The 18,568-nt window shown below is 47.3% G+C and overlaps 1 protein-coding gene across 4 annotated transcripts in view; it reads right to left on the bottom strand.

Annotated features, from left to right (window-relative positions):
* The window catches only part of GSG1L (GSG1 like), a 204,533-nt gene that overhangs the window by 176,826 nt on the left and 9,139 nt on the right, over positions 1-18,568 (bottom strand). Inside the window, exon 1 of one of the 4 annotated variants that reach the window (XM_055339339.1) lies at positions 3,520-3,548. The exons of the other annotated variants lie outside the window; for them this stretch is intronic. The gene's annotated coding sequence lies outside the window, so the exon portion shown is untranslated. Of the gene's footprint in view, positions 1-3,519; positions 3,549-18,568 lie in introns of those variants that run through there. 4 annotated transcript variants of the gene reach the window in all.

The raw sequence follows: 18,568 nt of genomic DNA on the forward strand, positions 1-18,568 counted from the left end.
TTAATCATCATCATTATTAGGACTGCAGAAATGTGGAGAAATGTTTATGGCAATAATTAATGGGAAAGCAGACTATAAAGGAGTATATTAAGGAGGGAAAACAGTGTAGCGGGAAGAGGAAAACTGTCGAAGGGAGCAGGTCTGGAGGTCTCAGCACCTGCGCTAAGGAGATCACGACAGGAAAACGTGGGTAACATCTGAGCTCTGAGCACGGGCCCATCTTGGAGACCAGAGACTGAGGCTCATCGGTGCCCAGGCAAGACCAGGGTGGCGGCAAAGGTGGCTGAGGCCAGCCTTGGGACTCTGGGAGATCTTGCCAGGGTGACATCAGGCAGGGTTCCTCAGCCTGGGCACCGCTAACATTTGGGGCTGAGTCCATCTCTGCTGCTGGGGCCGTGCTGTGCATGGTGAGCGGTGTCGCAGCAGCCTGGCCCTCAGCCACTGGACATCAGGAGCAGCTCCGCGCCCCGTCACGACAAACAAATGTCTCTGGACATTGCCAGGTGCCCCCTGGGGTGCAGAATCACCCCCAGATGAGAACCCCTGTACAAGGCAAATCATGGAGCTTCTCTGCCAGTTTCCCCAACTGTAAAATGGGAGGTAAATTCTCCCCCCTCCTCTGTACCCACTAATTACGGCTATATTTTTTAAAGAATATGTATATTAAATGTTTTTTTATGGTGCCTTTTAAATCCAATGAAACAGGTGAGGCTCCTGCTCCCGTGGGACCCCCACTTGCTAGCCTGTTGGTGGCACATCTCAGAGACAGTAATTATTTATCATCTACTCACCCCCTCACCCGTCCCGGGCTGGTTTTATAGCACACGTGCGTTCCCTCACAAGGGGCTTTAATGGGCCACGATTAATTCATAAAATATTAGGAAGCACTTTGCCACACCATGGTAATAGCCCGAATTTCCACACAGGGTCTTTGTAGTTTAATGGCAGCTCAAATAATAAATTGCTTTAATGTCTTGTTCAAGCTTTTCCGGAGCCCGAAAATGTCAGCTCTAGAATTAGAGATTTCCTCATCCAACCCTCATCTTACAGATGGGAATCTGAGCTCGCTCCACCCAAGGGAAAGTGACCTGTCTGAGATCTCACAGCAGAGAGTCAGGACAAGGGCTGATCTCCTGGTTCGCGGGGCCACGTCATTGCCACCAGGCCACACTCCTGCGGGGAAACACTATTAATCAGTGTGGGATTCGTTTGGGTCAGCAAACTGGGCACTTTTGACCACCAGCTGGCATCTGAGTGGGCTCCGTGTTTAGAATTAGCCAGAGACTGATGCTGGAGTGGGTGGTTTTGTTTTTTGTTTTTTTTTTTTTTAAGATTTTTTATTTATTTATGACAGAGAGAGAGGCAGAGAGAGAGGCAGAGGGAGAAGCAGGCTCCATGCAGGGAGACCGATGTGGGACTCCATCCTGGGACTCCAGGATCACGCCCTGGGCTGAAGGTGGTGCTAAACCACTGCGCCACCCGGGCTGCCCTAGAGTGGGTGGTTTAGGGGGGGAAAAAAACAGCTTGAAAAGTTATTCTTCCACCACATCCACCCACCTCCAAACTCCCTCAGTCACCTGCAGGATAACAAGGTCTGGGACCATAGCATCTCTCAAGTGGGCAACTTGGACAAAGTGCCCCGAAGATTCCACAGCGCCCAGGGCAGACTCTGCCCAATTCCCCTGCAGTAGTCACTCTGGCAGGAAGCGTGTTCAGGGAACTCTGGCACGCCCACATGCCCCTGGCCCTGGCGGCCTCCCACGGGCTCAGCCAGCAACCAGGGTGAGGACAAGTTAGCGACACCGTGGTCTGCAGCAGGTGGAGGGCAGGTACCTGACTCCTCATGTCACAGGGGCATCTCTCAGAATCCGCAGGTGGCCCGCTCAGGAGCACACACTGCGCTGCCCACAGCCCCACCCTGTCTCAAGGTGCCCCTCCACCACTGGAACTTCTGGAATCCCCTCCCAAGTTCACTGCCACATGTAAAGCCTCAAATCCTCAACTCACAGTCGGCTTCTGGGGGCCCCGGGCGACTTGAGCTGAGCTTCCTTCTATAGTCCTCCCGGCACTGTCTCCCTCCGATGGTGACTCTGGGTCTCATAGGGCAAGGCAGACTTTTTCCCCCAGAGAAGCCCTTGACACATTTCACAACAGCTCCCAGGGACGCCCGGGTGGCTCAGCGGTAGAGCGTCCGCCTTCGGCTCAGGGCGTGATCCTGGAGACCCGAGATCGAGTCCCACATCGTGCTCCCTGCGTGAAGCCTGCTTCTCCCTCTGCCTATGTCTCTGCCTCTCTCTCGGTGACTCTCTGTGTCTCTATGAATAAATAAATAAAATCTTAAAAAAAAAAAAAAAAAAACAGCTCCCAGATGCCCCGGACCACTCTGCCTTCCATTCTTCCCTTGGTTTATAATGCTGTTCCCCAACAGCTGAAACCCCCTACACTGTTAACTGCATCTCCCACTGTGTATGAGAGCCCTGGGCCTGGTTTATATGCCCTAGAAGAGTATGCACTCCACCAGGACAGAATTCTTCTGTTCCTTAATTCCTTGAATTGCAAGCCATTAATGGGTGAATAAGACACAGCCTCCATTTCCCTGTGAATGCCACCCTCCTGGTTCCTCTCCAGAAGACCCACAGCAGTTCATTAATGTTTCTCTTAATTGGGGCCACCCAGAACTGAACCCAGATACTTCAGGTGTGCCTCTACAATAGCAAGGAAGAGAGGCACCACACCTCCCTCATACTGTATAAAATGTTTCTATGGATATGACCTTAGATCACATCACATTCTGGGTTTGGAACCTATTTTTCCCTGTTAGGACAGAATAACACTAACAATAATAGCAGCATTAATAACAATAATATAAAATTCATATACATCACTATTATATGCCAGACCTTGTTCTCGCATCTAATTCAGTTAACTGCAGCGTGGCCACGTCTTACATGGTGCTGAACTCACTGGCTCCATCCTGTTTACCTGAGTAAACAGGGCCTGAGTGCTGCACATTACATTTTTCCATCTAATGTTTCCCCTAATGGGATGTAGCCACCTCCAGTCTCTCCCAATGGGTCAGCACCCTGAGCCCTCCCCCAACCACCTGATAGCTGCGTGTTTGATCTGAGTGCCCCATTCCATCTTGCAGGTCAGGGAGTAAATGTTCCCACATCAGCACCAAGGACAGACTCTCACTCCCACCTCTAGGCCTACCACCCCTCCTCCCCCGCCGCCCCCGCCACCCTCTGGCCTGGACCCCCCCAGCCACTCACACCCACAACTTGTCCACTTCTCCCCATCCTGCCTCCAGCTTTGTGACCAGCTCTCCAGAAACTGGATATCAAGCGTCAGGCTTGATAAAGTTCATTGACCTAACAAAATAGCTCAGGAGCCAAGACCTGATCCTACAAAGCTTTACAGACATCCACCTGTTTAAATTTCGTAACAATAACTGTGCAGTGGGTACTATTGTTATCCCACTTTACAGATGAGGAGCTGAGGCACAGGGAAAGTCGTTACCTCGTGGTTCCGCACCCAGCAAGGCTGGAGCTGAGACACGCACCCAGGCAGGCTGCCCAACCCGGCACTCAGCGCGGCTCCAAGCTGCAGGCTGCCAGAGTCATGGTCCTAGTTCTCGAGGGCTCTTATTAAATACATAAATAAAATACAGTGAGGCTAACCGTAGACCGAGGGTGAGAGGACATCATGAACCACAGGTCTGGTTTTGTTGGTTCTACTTGTTTTAAATCAAGGGTTTCTATTACTATAATTCTGGGTCCCTGAGGTCCATATTAACAATGTAACAAGGGAGGCCACATTCGAGTCTTTAGGAGCTCCCAGAGCACTTCACCCCTCAAGATAGAGTCACCCCTCGCCCACAACCCTGTGGGGAGAAAGTACTTCATCTTCATTTTACAGATTAGGAGACGGAGACTCCCAGAGGCTGCACAATTTATCCATGTTCACACACCCCAGAAGGGGCAAGGCAGGGTTTGAACCCACAGCCCTGGCGTTCAGATTCCAAGATGCTGGATCTCTCTAGAGCCTCCTCTGACTCCTCGCTTCTGCCCAAGCCAGAAGGAGTCGTGGTAGAGGGAAGGGGAGGACAAGCATGTGCGGTGTATACCCAGCACAGGAGTGTGGAATCAGCTCCACGGCAAGAAGGGGGGAAGTCTGTCTCCATGGTTACGCGGACCTGAACAAAACATCACACACAGATTCCCGTAGCCTTGAGCACCACCCCTCCGTCCTCCCGGCAGTATCGCCCGAGAGCCGATTGCTAGGCCTTCCAACCTGCCTGCCCGCTTCTGAGAGCCTTTCTTTTTCATTATTCCCATTATGAAACCTGGCACTTTATAACAGCTAAATGTTTCCTAATTATTTACAGGTTCACCTTCACAGCGCCCCATGAGATGATGATCCCGCTGCGCATTTCTGTAATACTCTGCCCGCCTCCAAAAACTCAAATTGAGTTACCAAGATTATCTCATTGATCCTCCCACTTAAGGCTGTGTCGGATCCGTAAAAAGCAGTTAGCTTCACTTTCAGCTGACAGGCAGGGATACTGAGGCACAGATGGACGGAGACTGCTATCGAGGGTTTCACTGTAAACAAGCGTGTGGGCCCTAGGCGGCATTCTGGGTTCTTTTTTTTTTTTCCAACCCAGAAAAGGGAGAGTAAATGAGTTTCTTCTCATGACCAATCTCAGTCACTGATGACGGCTACTGGTCAGTCGTGTCAAGAAGGATTCGGAGGTGGTGTCTGAGATTCGTACGAAAAAGTAATATGATCAATTAAGGATGTCGACCATGGGTGAGGAAGCGGGCTGCTGGCACTTGACTATGACAACAGTATGTTTCCCTGGGAAGATTTTGTGTTAACTGTCAGCCAGGAGCGATTCTGTCCCCCAGAGAACATGTGACAATGCTTGGAGACATTTTGATGGTCATTTTGGCCCACTGAGGTGGTGCTAATGGCACAGAGGCTTCTAAACACCCTACAATGCACAGGACAGCCCCCCCCCCAACAACAAAGAAAGAGCCCATCTAAAAGGTCAACCGTGCCAATGTTGACAAACCCTCCGTAGGACACACCCACACATCCACACTCACACTCACGCAATAGTTTGGACTTCTGTCCTTGGTCCTCAGCAGGTCAAATGTCAACATGAGTATTTATACCCCAATATGCCCCAAAACAAAATTCCTGACTTTCCCCCTTGAACCTGTTCTTCCCTATTTTTCTCTGTCTCTCAACAAATGGGACCACCCACCAGTCTCTCAGATCAAAACCCCAGGGGTCACCCCTGACTCTTCTTCCTCCTCTGCTGGCCTCCTCATCAAGTCCTGTTGCTTCTTCCTGCAAAACAGTTCCCAAGCCCACCCCCACCCTCACCCCCACCACCCCCTTCCCCACATCTACTTCTTCTAGCTCAATCTATCTTGTGTGGATCACTACAATCAGCTTCTAACTTGACCCCCAGTCATATCCACCTCTTTTTCATCCCCTGCTCCCACTTCAGGGTCTGCACACTTGCTGTTCCCTCTGCCTGACACGCTTTTCCCAGATCTTCACTGGGAGCCTCCTTTTTAACAGTCGGTTCTCAGGGAAAACATTGGCTCCCCAGAAAGTCCTGTCTCCCCGACCCTCTTTTCACTGTATTTCTCACTCTCTGAAACCACCTTATTTATTTATTTGTTGCCTTGCCACTCTCCTCCTTAAAAAGGAATCAAAAATTGATGAGTAGAGATTTTGTCTTTTTCGTCAGTGATACCTTACTACCAAAAACTAGCCCCCAAAAACAAGAACAAAAAATAAATAAATACTTGGCATAGAGTATGCATTCAAAAAAAAAAAACTTCCTAAGGAATGAATGAATTAATGAAATTTCAAGGATATGGCTTTCCATCAAAGAAAAAGAACAAACCCCTTCTGTTGAGTAGGACCCAGGAGATGGAGACAGCCTTCCAGCCCCTAGAACCGAGAACCTTCCCTCCACTAAGCTCTGTTCCTCTGGACATGTGGTCAATGGGCAACTTGCTGGCAGCTCCCCCCCGCCCATTCTCAGCAGTGCTGACTGGACACCCAGCATCTCTTAGAGCCATTTAAAAGCTAACAGAATTCTCTTTTCCCACTAGCATCCCCATCCTAGACCACCTCCCTGCAACCCAAAAGCTTCATCCAGACCTGAAAGTAGCAAACATACACATGCACCCTGATGCTGGGCCCTGTGGATGAGACCTCATCTGTATGTTGCACCTTCTCAAGATCACAAGACGTTTTGTGCTTTTAAGGCCATTTTACTGATGGGTAAAATGAGGTACTGCTAGTTTATGTCATTTAGTCAATATCAAACAGAGCTGGCCCAGAGGAATTCTTCCCAGGACAGAGACCCAGAGCCAGACATCTTTTATCTATTCCTATTAGGATAAAACACCTGATAAAATTTTAATGTATATCCAAAGCTTAGGGGGTAGTCATGTAATAAAGGAGCAAATGAGTGAATCAATGGGTCACGATGCCAACTTATATTTTCTTGATTCTAAATCCAGTGACGATGTCTACCACACTTTCCCCTCCTTCGCAAAATCTATGCCCATCAGAGGATGTGGGGCTTCTAGATTAGGACTGGTGGCATGCCAGGGATGCATGATTTGCCCTCTCTTATCTTTCAACCAAAATGTCAAGGAAACACACCAAGTAGTGAAATGCTACAAGGGGAGCTACAAATGGGGTCTATCAGCAATGATCTCTACCAAACCAAAAAGGAATTTCCATGAATCCACTTATCTTTGCAGGCAAGGAAGAAGATACCTGAAGGGCCCTACCACCCTAAGTCTGTGACATCCCTGCATGTGGTAGAAGCAGTGTCCAACCTCTGTAGCACATGAACCACTTTCTATGGAGACCAAGACCATTCACCTCCAGCTTGCATCCAGCATCTGCGATTCCCAGTAAGGGCACATGGCCGAGAGCCTGAGCAGACAGGCAACAGTGCATCGCATCTTGTGTTGCAAAGAAAACTGGGCAAAGACGGGGAAAAACGTAGGAAGCATGCACCTTGGAAAGCGTAGTTTCACATCACCCATTTCTGTTAAGGAAAGTAATTCCTCCTTGCCATATTCAAGGCTCACCAAAAGGTGAGCAAAGGAGGTTCAACCTCTAGCTTGTAGAGTCACAAAATATTTTTTAAATCCCCCAAAACAGAAATCAGCTTAGCAATAAAAATGCCAGCCATCAGGACCAGTTAAGATCTTAAGACAGGGGATGCCTGTGTGGCTCAGTGGTTGAGTGTCTCTGTCTTCAGCTCAGGGCGTGATCCTGGGGTCTGAGGATCGAGTCCCACATTCAGCTCCCTGCGAGGAGCCTGCTTCTCCCTCTGCCTATGTCTCTGCCTCTCTCTGTGTGTGTCTCTTGTGAATAAATAAATAAAATCTTCAAATAAAAATTAAAATAGGGGATTCTTGGGTGGCTCAGCAGTTTAGCACTGCCTTCAGCCCAAGGCATGATCCTGGAGTCCCGGGATCAAGTCCCGCATCAGGCTCCTTGGATGGAGCCTGCTTCTTCCTCTGTCTGTGTCTCTGCCTGTGTGTGTGTGTGTGTGTGTGTGTGTGTGTTTCATGAATAAATAAAATATTTTTAAAAAATTAAAAATAAAAATAAAGAACTTAAGACAGGTGAACAGGAACCTAACAGCAGCCAGGTGTAAGAAAGATCAAAGAGGAAAAAAAAATTTTTAAATAAAAAAAAAAGAGGACCTGCTCTATTATGAGCAAATACTACGCCTGGAGAGACCTGTGAGACCATACTCAAAATAAGGAAACACATGGAAAATAGTCACCCAGAGGGCGCTGGGAGGACAATTCTACACTCTAAAAAGGGGAAGGATATACTCAAGATAGAGAAGAGAAGTACCTCTTTGAAGCACACTCATTAAAGGAAGCACAGATAACTCATGAAAGCATTTGTTTGCGTCTCTGAGAAAGTATAAACTCTAAATTCTATAACCAAGCTTGGCAGATTGGAGGCTAAGACAACAGATTTCATTGAGAAGAGCTGTCTGGAAGGCAGTCCAGGTGAAAGAGGAGCCACAGAGGACAGGAATTACTGTAAGGTACCACAGATACAAAGGCAGGGTCACCCACTGGAAGGAATGAAGGGTGAAATGAACCCTGCAGAAACCTAAACCAGCAATGCAGAGTGTTAGTAACACTGAACCCAAGACACTTCAACCTCTGCCCTAGAGAAAACATTTTGATGTGACTTAGGGACATAATGAGACCCAGTTCAAGAGGTGGAAAGGGTCTTTCTTTCATGTCTCTGCTCCTCTGAGCTGCAATTGAAACTAGGTCCTCAAGCCTCCTCTTGCCTTGGTGGAGACACCACACTTCCCACCCTTAGAAGTCCAAGCAAAACCATGTTGGGGTACAAGGGACAGAAAGCAAGGCACCATCATGGCTAGTCTAGGAGAGTCTCACCTTGGTCACTAGAGTAGAAAAGTATGAAGGACGTGGGGATGGAGGCCTCTCTCCCAAACTTCCAGAGAGGCCAGAAGCTGGAGAACAAAGTTTCTAAACTATTTTGGAATGCAAAAGAATGAGACAACACAGAGCTTCCAGCTTCTGGTCCAGCATATAAGGAGCCTGCAAGTCACTGATCTGTCCTAACCAGAACTCAAAAGAGGAACAAGCAACAGAATCAACAACTCTTATTTTTCCCTAAGAGAAGTGAGGTCACAGGACAAACTGTTCCCTCAAAGTTGGAAAGACAGATGGATACAGAGAATTACAACATACCAGAGTAGAAACCACCATGGGAATCAGCCCTGGAGTAGGAAATCTGGAACTGGAACTGACAGGTTGCCAGAGGTTTAGTGTGGATAAGTCTGAGAGATGAAAACTCCAGGGGAACCCAATCATCAGGGTCCACACACTTTTGTGAGTTTCACCTCCAGAAAGTCTACCAGGTCCTCACAATGAATATCAGATAAAGATCCTCTCATGCTTCCAGGAGGGGAGCAGGAAAGGAACTATTCTGAAATACGCCAGAGTGTTCTGTTCTTAACAAGGCCTGCCCTCCAGAAAACCTAGTTAACCAAACCCTAACCTACGGGGGTATTATCGGAGCCTAACTGACCTGAGGGAAGGCAAACACCCAAGCCCAGCCCCCTCTAGGCCTGTTTACAGCAGTTCCTTAGACCCAGTACATCACATTCAGCCATCAGGACAATTATCACAAGGCATACTCCAAGGCAAAACAAAACAAACAAACAAACAAACAAAAAAACCCATAATCTGAAGAGACAGAGCAAGCATCAGAACCAGATTCAGAAATGGCAATGCTGTTGGGACTATGAGACCAGGAACTGAAAACAACTATCATTAACGTGTTAAGGGCTTTCATGGACAAAGTAGACAGCATGAAACAACATATGGGCAACACAAAATGGAAAACTAACAAAGAACCAAAAAGAAATACCAAAGATTGAGAACACTGTGACGGAAATAAGGAATGTCTTTGACAAGCTGATGGACGAACTGAACACAGCTGAGGAGAGTCTCGAAGCTTGAGGATATCTCAATAGAAATCTCCAAAATTGAAAAGCAAAGAGGAAAGAAAAGGAAAAAAAATTGAACAGAACATCCCAGGACTGTGGGACAATGATAAAAGGTATACCATATGTGTGATGGGAATACCAGAAGAAGAAGGAAAAAGAGAGAGAGAGAGAAAGGAACAGAAAAATATTTGAAACAATAATGACTCCCAAATTAATGTCAGACATCAAACCACAGATCTGGGAAACTCATAGAACATCAACCAGGATAAATTCCTAAAGAATGAGACAAAGAGAACATCAAAATTATGAGAGAGAAAATAAGAGCCTTAGAGGTCAGAAAACAGAAACCAATCCCATAAATAAGTGGTGTTCTTCAAGAAAAGCTTGGAACAAGTGGAAAGGTAGAAATAATTGAGAAAGTAATATAGTCAAGCTTCCTTGAGCTAATCTCAACAGGTACACAGCTAATTTTAAAAATCAACATTTTGGGAACCCTGGGTGGCGCAGTGGTTTAGCGCCTGCCTTTGGCCCAGGGCGTGATCCTGGAGACCCGGGATTGAATCCCACGTCAGACTCCCGGTGCATGGAGCCTGCTTCTCCCTCTGCCTATGTCTCTGCCTCTGTGTGTGTGTGTGTGTGTGTGTGTGACTATCATAAATAAATTTTAAAAAATTTTAAAAATTAAAAAATAAATTAAAAAAATAAAAATCAACATTTCTAAATTCCATGAAAATTTCTCTATATTGAGGAAAAATAAGGAAAAATTACACAAGAATTCAAGGGGGGAAAGGTTTCCTACAAAGGAAAAATTTGTCTGACTTTAGACATCTTTTCTCCAACATTAGATGCCAGAAACCAGAGTTAAGCCCACAGGATGTTGAGGGAAAAGATTTAAACCTGTGGATTCTATACCCAGCCATGCTATCATTCATATCCAAAGACCAAGGAAAGCTATTCTTAGTGTTTGCTTGTTTGCTTGCTTGCTTGCTTGTTTGTTTCAAGAGTTAAGAAGTAGATCATGTGCACTCAGGACAAAACCCACACCTACATGCCCATAAAGCCCCAATCTTGTCTCTGCTGCCTCTCCCACTTCCTGGCTCACTATACTCCAGCCACACCCATCTTCCTTCTTCCCACTCACCAATCTGTCCCTACACAGAGCCTTTGCACGTGCCTTTTCCTCTACCTTCCCATGAAACTCTTCCTCTCACTCTTCAAGTCTTAATTAAATCTCCCTCCTCAGAGGGGGTAAGTTTCCTCCCTTGTGTATTATTCACACGCACACACTCACATATGAGTGTACACACACATGCATATACACATACAACTAGAAGTTCCATGAGAGCAGGAACCTACCCTGTCATCCTCTTCAAAATTTTATCCCAGCATCTAGCATGGGATCCGGAACACCACTGGTGACTGTCATACCTCGCATTCAATTCCAAATAACATATGAACAAAAACGGAGGGAAAGTAAACTAAAGGAACCTGCAATTAGCACTGAAACCAGCTGAGCAAAGGATCACTCTGCAACTGTTGTTACAAATATGAGTAAAAAGCAGAATTTTAAAAATGCACTAGATGCTGTATCACTCTGCATAGTTACCAGAGAAATAGAAGCCCAAGAACTACAAACATTATTAACAATAGTGTGTATATATTTTTAAATTATTAGTAAAGAAAAAGGAAACAAAACCTATTCCATATATCCATATAGTAAAAGATAAAACAAAGAAAGTGTGTAAAGAAAAAGGACTACAAAATTGGAAGCATTCAACAAAAAAAAAAAAAGAGAGAGAGAAATGACATCAAATGTATTTATAAGTCCTGTTTGGTTAAGATGTTCCAGTTGTACCAAAGACAGAATCTAACCATAGTGCTCTTGCCAAATATGCACCTAACAGAAAGACATGGAAAGTTAAAATGAAAAGGCTAGAAAGAGACATATCAAAGGGACACAAACAAAACAAAGCTGAGATAGAAATATTAAAATATGAAAAAAATAGAATCCAAAGCAAAAAGCATTCACTGGGGGAAAATAGTCATTTTATCTTGACAAAAGATAAAATCCACAATTTCACAATGAAAATATAACTGTCATGAATTGTTTCGTGATGAATAACATAGATTCAGACTTTATAAAAAACAAAAACTATCAGAGACACAAGTAAAAATGGAAAGAATTCTATGGAAGGGAAAGATTTTGACCTACTTCAGCTTTTGGCAGATCAAGAAAGCAGAGAAATAAACAAGAAAGTCCTAGAAAAATGCTATCTATAAAGCTGCTTTACCCTACACACAGGGAATGTCCCTGCTTTTTCAGGGACATTCACCAAGACACATACCAAAAAAAAATTTTTTAATTATGAAGCAGAAAGTTCACAGGCTACTTTCCCTATCATTCAGTAAAACTAGAAACTGATGCCAAACATTTTAGCAGATAAGACAAAGTACTGGGAAATGTCTAATGCTCTACTAAATTATTCTTGGATTGATGAGAAATTAAACTGAAATTTCAGAACTCTTAGACCCAAAATTGTAATTTCAGAATTTTTAAAAAATCATTTCAGAGAAAGCACTGCATTTTGAAACTCACAAGACAGGGCCAAAGTAAGGGTCAGAGGCAAACTCATAGCATTAAATGCATTCCTTTTTTAAAAAACTAAGGAAACAAAGTTTTCAATTCAAATACTTGAAAATGCTAATAAAACAAACCTCAAAAAAAACAAGCGAAAGGAAAACAGGCCGTATTCGAAAATTTAAACAAACAGAATTGATAAATATAGAACTGATTCTTAAGAACAGGCTGAGGGGGAGGGGGATGAAAGAAGGCAAGGACCATAAAACAGCTTGGCAAGACCTGGGCTGAAAAATAAGGAGGGGAAGCTAGAACAAATTAATAGGACCTCCATCATGAGGATGCAACATCTCAGCCCAGGTCCTGTGTAAGGATTTCAAGCCAGTCCACATTTTCTGGAGGGTTTGAAAAGCAATGTTCACCAGGGCTCCTATCACACTTGGCAGACTCCAGCAAGAAAAATAAGAGAAAGAAAGAAAACTCAAATCCACAAGATGAGGAGTACAAAAAGAAAACTAATCAAAGAGACTTTTCCTTTTAATCCTAGGAAAATACTGTACTAAATTTTGTGCCGGTCAGTTCAAAAATCTCAATGAATAAATTATTTTCCGAGAAAACACAACTCACGGATAATTGACTCTGTAGGTAGAAAACCAAAGCGATCCACCACTAAGGATGGGCTTATATAGCCTGGAATACTCCTCACCTCCGAATGCTGCCTTCCTCAGCTCATTCAGGTCTCACTTCAAATGGCATCCTTTTCAAGGAAGCTTCCATGACACCCTATCAAAAACTCCAACATTGAATGCCACTTCATGACCCTGTTTCACAGCACTTATGTCTCTATGCAATCACTGGATTATCTATCATTATTTTATTAACTTATTTATTCTCTCTCTCTCTCTCCCCACTGCAATGTGAGCTCCTTGAGAACAGGGATCTTGTTCATCAAATTCACCAAGTATTCTGGTGCATAGCAGATATGTGCTTGGTAAATGGGTTGAATGAATGAGTGAGTTAATAAATAAGTAGATGAAGACCAAAGAAAACAAGACAGCTTCCAGAAAATCCTTCCAAATAATCAAAGGAGGGGACACCTGGGTGGCTCAGTGGTTGAGTATCTGCCTTTGGGTCAGGGTGTGATCCCGGGGTCCTGGGATTGAGTCCTGCATCGGGTTCCCCACAGGGAGCCTAATTCTCCCTCTGCCTGTGTCTCTGCCTCTCTGTATGTGTGTGTGTGACTATCATAAATAAATAAAAACTAAAAAAAATTAAAAATAAAAATAAATAAATAAAATCTTTTAAAAATAAAATGATTAAAAATAAAATAAAACAAACAAATACTCAAAGAAGAATAAATCTTTGAAGATGAGAATAACTATCCTAGAAAATACTTGAAGTTCCAGAACAACGTGGCTGGCAGTTAAGGGTTCATATATGGAAAGATGGCCACGGGTCTCCAAATTCTACTCCACCATCTTTAGCGGGAAAATGAAAAGCAAGCTTGAAAAGTCACAGAGATGTGTCGGGCTTGTGCAACCAAGAACACATGTGGCATCAACAAGTCAGCCTTCACTTCCCGTCAGCCTTCATTCCTGTAGGCTGTCTGATTGTTTCCCCGACTCCCTGTGTCCTGGAGTCATTCTGGCCTGAATCTAGTGCCACATGAGACAGGATCACCAATAAACCCATTCGCCATGGTCTGTCCTGCCTACGATGTCAGATCTGTGAAGACAAGGCCTTGTTTTGTTCACCACCAAATCCACAGTGGCCTTAGTAGGGGCTCAATAAATCTCAGTAAAATGCACAAATGTATACACAATTTCTCGGTGTCTGTCTTCCTGCTCTAGAATGCAAGCTCCATGAGACTAAAAACTTCCTCTGCCTTGTTACCTGCTAACATCCCTGCACTTACAGACAAAACCTAGCATACAGTAGGCACTCACAAAAATCAATGAAAGAATGATTAAGAATCTCAAAGGCTTGGGGCACCTGGGTGGCTCGGTTGGTTAAGCATCTGCCTTTGGCTCAGGTCATGATCTCAGGGTCTTGGGATCAAGCCCCAGGTCAGGCCCCCTGCTCAGCAGGGAGTCTGCTTCTCCTGCTCCCTCTGCCCCCCACTCATTCTCTCTCTCTCTCTCTCTCTCTCTCTCTCTCTCTCTCTCTCTCGTAAATAAAATCCTTAAAAAAATCTCAAGACTTCCCATCAGAGTAATTCCAACTGTTCACTTCCTACCCATCCCAGGAAATGTGGCTTTTTGAGGGGCAGAGAAGGGTTATTTTTAAATAACCACCCTTCTGACAAATTGAGCAGAAGTCATGAAACCGAAGGTCAAGGTCTGCAGATCTTTAAGGGATAATCAGGGACCAGGAACTAGAAGCCAGGGCCACAGGGAAGCAGTCTGGGTCCTAGCACCAGCTCTGCAAGTGACCGGGGGATGGTTTCAAGGAGGTCTTTTCCCTACAGAGACTGAGTGTCCTTGTCCATAAAACAGAGTCGACATAGATCGTGATTCTCAGAGCACGGGCTGCTTATCACTGGGGCATTTGAGGTCAATGAATGTCTGGGAGAAGTGCTGCAGAGAAAAAAAAAAATTAAGCTCAGTGGTGGAAGAGGGTGTGCTGAGAGTGGGGGGTCACAGATTTAAACACAGTAACCAGGGAAGACCTCACACAACAGGGGACATTTTATTAGTGAGGGGTTGGGAATCTGGGAAAGACTGTTGGGTTGAGAAAACTGCAAGTGCAAAGGCTCTGAGGCAGAAGGATGCCTGGGAGTGTTTGCATAAAAGCCCCCCAGAAGAAGCTAGGATGTAGTGGGACAACAGGGACAACTTAGGTCAGGTTCTGCGGCCACTGACAGGACCACTTCAGCTTTTCCCAAGTGAGATGAGGCTCCTGGAAGGACATCATCCAATGTGTACAGGATCCCTCAGCAGACTGTGGGGGGACAAGGGGAGGCAGGAAGACCAGTGACGGGAGTGCTGGAATCGTCCAGGCAAGAGATGGTGCTGGCTCAGCCACGGTAGCAGAGAGAAGGCAAGAAATGGTTGGACTCTGGATGTGTTTTTAAAAGAAACCAATAGGGGGGAATCCCTGTGTAGCTCAGCAGTTTAGCGCCTGCCTTTGGCCCAGGGCGTGACCCCGGAGATCCGGGATCAAGTCCCATGTCGGGCTCCCTGTATGGAGCCGCTTCTCCTTCTGCCTGTGTCTCTGCCTCTCTCTCTCTCCCTCTCTCTCTCTCTCTCTCTGTCTCTCATGAATAAATAAATAAAAATCTTAGAAAAAAAAAAGAAAGGGGATCCCTGGGTGGCGCAGCGGTTTGGCGCCTGCCTTTGGCCCAGGGCGCGATCCTGGAGACCCAGGATCGAATCCCACATCGGGCTCCCGGTGCATGGAGCCTGCTTCTCCCTCTGCCTATGTCTCTGCCCTCTCTCTCTCTCTCTCTCTCTCTCTCTCTCTCTCACTCTCTCTCTCTTTGTGACTATCATGAATAAATAAAAATTTTAAAAAAAAAGAAAAGAAAAAAAAGAAAGAAGCCAATAGGATTTGCTGATGGACTGAATGGTGTGTATGTGTGTGTGTCCTTTGTCATTTGTTGAGATGGGGCTGAGAGGGGCAGGGTGTGGGTGTGGCGGCCAGCCCCACAGTCACCAATCTTGCCAGCTCCCTGCTTCCTAGGCCCATGGTAGGGCTGCCATCCTCCAGCCCCTGAGGATGTTAGATGTGATCGTGGGATTTGCTCTGGCCAGTGGCAGGTGCCACCTGTAGGCAAAACTCATCCCCATCTCTGGCCATACAGCCATGGAAGCCTAGAGATGGAACCTCTTTTATCCAGGTCCCTGATGAGGACAGCATGAAACACAGTCCCCATGGTTGTCTGAACCTTCCCAGATTTGTAAGTGGTGACGGCAGCACGCCACAGCCTGTCCCGGCTGATGAGGGTGGGAAGGCAAGCGGTTAGTTTGGGTTTTGTTCATTCCCTTCAACTGAGTGATGACTCGAGACTTGTGTCCACCCCACCCCACTGTGCTCCAAGGAGGGTCTCCCTCCCTCCATGCTTCTTCCAGAACCACCCAGAAGAGCTCTGACGAGGCTGGGAGTGGGGGGTGGGTGGAGATGCCACATGGGACAAGGCTGGCAGCCAAGAGCACAGGGGTATAGACAGAATCAAGGAGATAAGCCTCCTTCCCCCTTTTCTGGAACTGGACCCTCTGACAGAGAACACAGGGTAGAGAGAGGCCCGGAGAGAAGGGAGGACAAATGGACACAGACGGAGGGGAGGGGAGGATCCACAAGTGTGTCCCAGAGGCGACAGGGCGCAGATCCAGTTGGCTTGCGGAGAAGCTGCCTCCCACATACTGAGTTTCCTAGATGGTGAATGATGGATAAAAATAACTGGGGACAGTTTGGAGAGGCGCAGTGAGCTGGGATGAGTGGAAGCCCCCCAATAGGGCATGGATGGAAGGAGGAGGAAGACTGCGTGAGGGAGGGTCTGGCCAGGCTGTCCTGCATCCCCCACATGCCCAGGGCCAAGGGAGGAAGGCCTGGAAGAGCCACAGACTCCTGTGCTCCTGGAAAAGAGCAGAGAAGGGGCCATATGTGCCCTTCCTGGCTCCCGGGGCTACCTCAGGCTCCCCTCTGCCCCTCTCCTCCAGCAACTCAGGCCGCTCCCTCCACATACATGTGCATGTGTGCACACATGTGCCTGTGCGTGTGTGCATGTGTGCGTGTGCATGTATGCGGCGTGCACGTCTCTTGTCTGTGTATGCCTGCATGTCCATTGTGTCTCTGCGTGGGTGTCTACGTCTGTGTCTCTCTCCCTCCATATCCCTCCCTCCCCCTACACTGACCTCCCCTCCCCACCCTGGTCCAGGTGTCACCTCAGACCCGGTCCCTGGCAGACTGGGACATAGGACAAGGCTCCTGCAGCTACTGGCCGTCCCCTCAGTTCTGCTCCCTGAAGCTGGAGCACAGAGGCGACCCTGGAGTCCCCACCAGTGGGGAGGCGGGCAGGCCCTGCACCCTACAACCACGCTCTCCAAAACGGCTTGGGCAGCCTGCGCCCAGGCCACCTTCCACACCTCGCCAACATTACCAGCCAACCATAGAGTTCAGTTCCCTCGTATAGGTTTTTGGAGCTGAGGGACTGCTTGGGGGCAGAGAGTCTGGCCTTCCATTCGGAGTAGGTATCAACCAGGAATCCTGGAAGGAGCCAGTCCAAAAGCTTGGTACCACAATGAACCCCACTTTTCAGATCCAGAAACTGAGGACCACGTTTCCTCTGAAAACTCGGAAGGGGAAAAACACCTGCTTGCTCTGTTCTAAACCACTGTCTCCACTAGTGTCCCCACCCAAACCGCATCCTCCTTGGGCTCTCTGAGATCCCTGGGACAGGCTTGTCTCCCCACAAGCCAGGACTGTCTGACCTTGCCCTGTTGTGTCCACTCCCCCTGACACCACATGACTGGCCCTTCTGGGAGCCCTCAATGGTTCTTTGTGGTATGAGCATTTCCGAGGCAATATGCACATTCCCAGGACCAGGAGGCACTGGGCATCAGCTCTCCAAGGCCAAGGGATTTTGCCCCTTCCTAAGGACCGCTGTGCCCCGCTCCTGGGACACCACAGTGAGAAGCAGCTGAACGTGGTCTCTGCTCTGCTCTGAGGTGCTCACTTTAGCACGAGAGACACAAATCATAAAGAGGCGTGCAAATAAGTAAAATGGTCATTTTAGCGAGCCAGACGTGTGGTGAAGACAAGAAGCCTCTGGAGGAGACAGGAGCTAGGGCTGGTGGTTGACAAGAGTCTGCCAGCAGAGCAGAGACCTAGACACACAGGAAGGGAGTTCGGGGCAGGGCACTGGCAAGAGCAAACACCCCAGAGTGGAACACCAGCTTGGAGCGCTCAGAACTGCAGGGCGGCCAGCCGGTCAGAGCGGGGTGAGAGGAAGATGGTTCCAGAAGACAAGAGAGCAGGAGGAGGCAGGTGGAGCCAGCGGGCAAGGGTGCTGCCGGGGGGCCGGCCCCACCCCGCACTCTGCAGAAGCCAGCGCCAGGCCTGCCCACTGCCTCATTCATTGCCAGATGCAAAATGACAGGGCTGGCTCAGACGCTCGTGCCCACAACTGCTGCGTCTCCAAAAGCCATGGGGAGCTGGTTAGAAATACAGATTCCTGGGCCTCGCCCCAGACCAACCAAGCATAAAGTCCAAGGGCAAGACCCTGGGGACCTGCACTTTAACCAGTTCTCTAGATGAATCGGGGGCATCAGCCAAGTTAGGGAGACACCAGGTGTGTCAGGGATAGCCTGATGCGGTCTCCAGGGACAGGTCTCAGGACACTGTAGGCCACATGGTATGTTTAGGGGGGATGCCTTTCTCTGTGACACAGGTACGTGGTTTCGCACCAGCGTCATAGAGCCCCAGAGCACCAGATG

Source organism: Nyctereutes procyonoides, unplaced genomic scaffold (genome assembly GCF_905146905.1).
Source record: "Nyctereutes procyonoides isolate TBG_1078 unplaced genomic scaffold, NYPRO_anot_genome, whole genome shotgun sequence".
Classification (NCBI taxonomy): domain Eukaryota; kingdom Metazoa; phylum Chordata; class Mammalia; order Carnivora; family Canidae; genus Nyctereutes; species Nyctereutes procyonoides.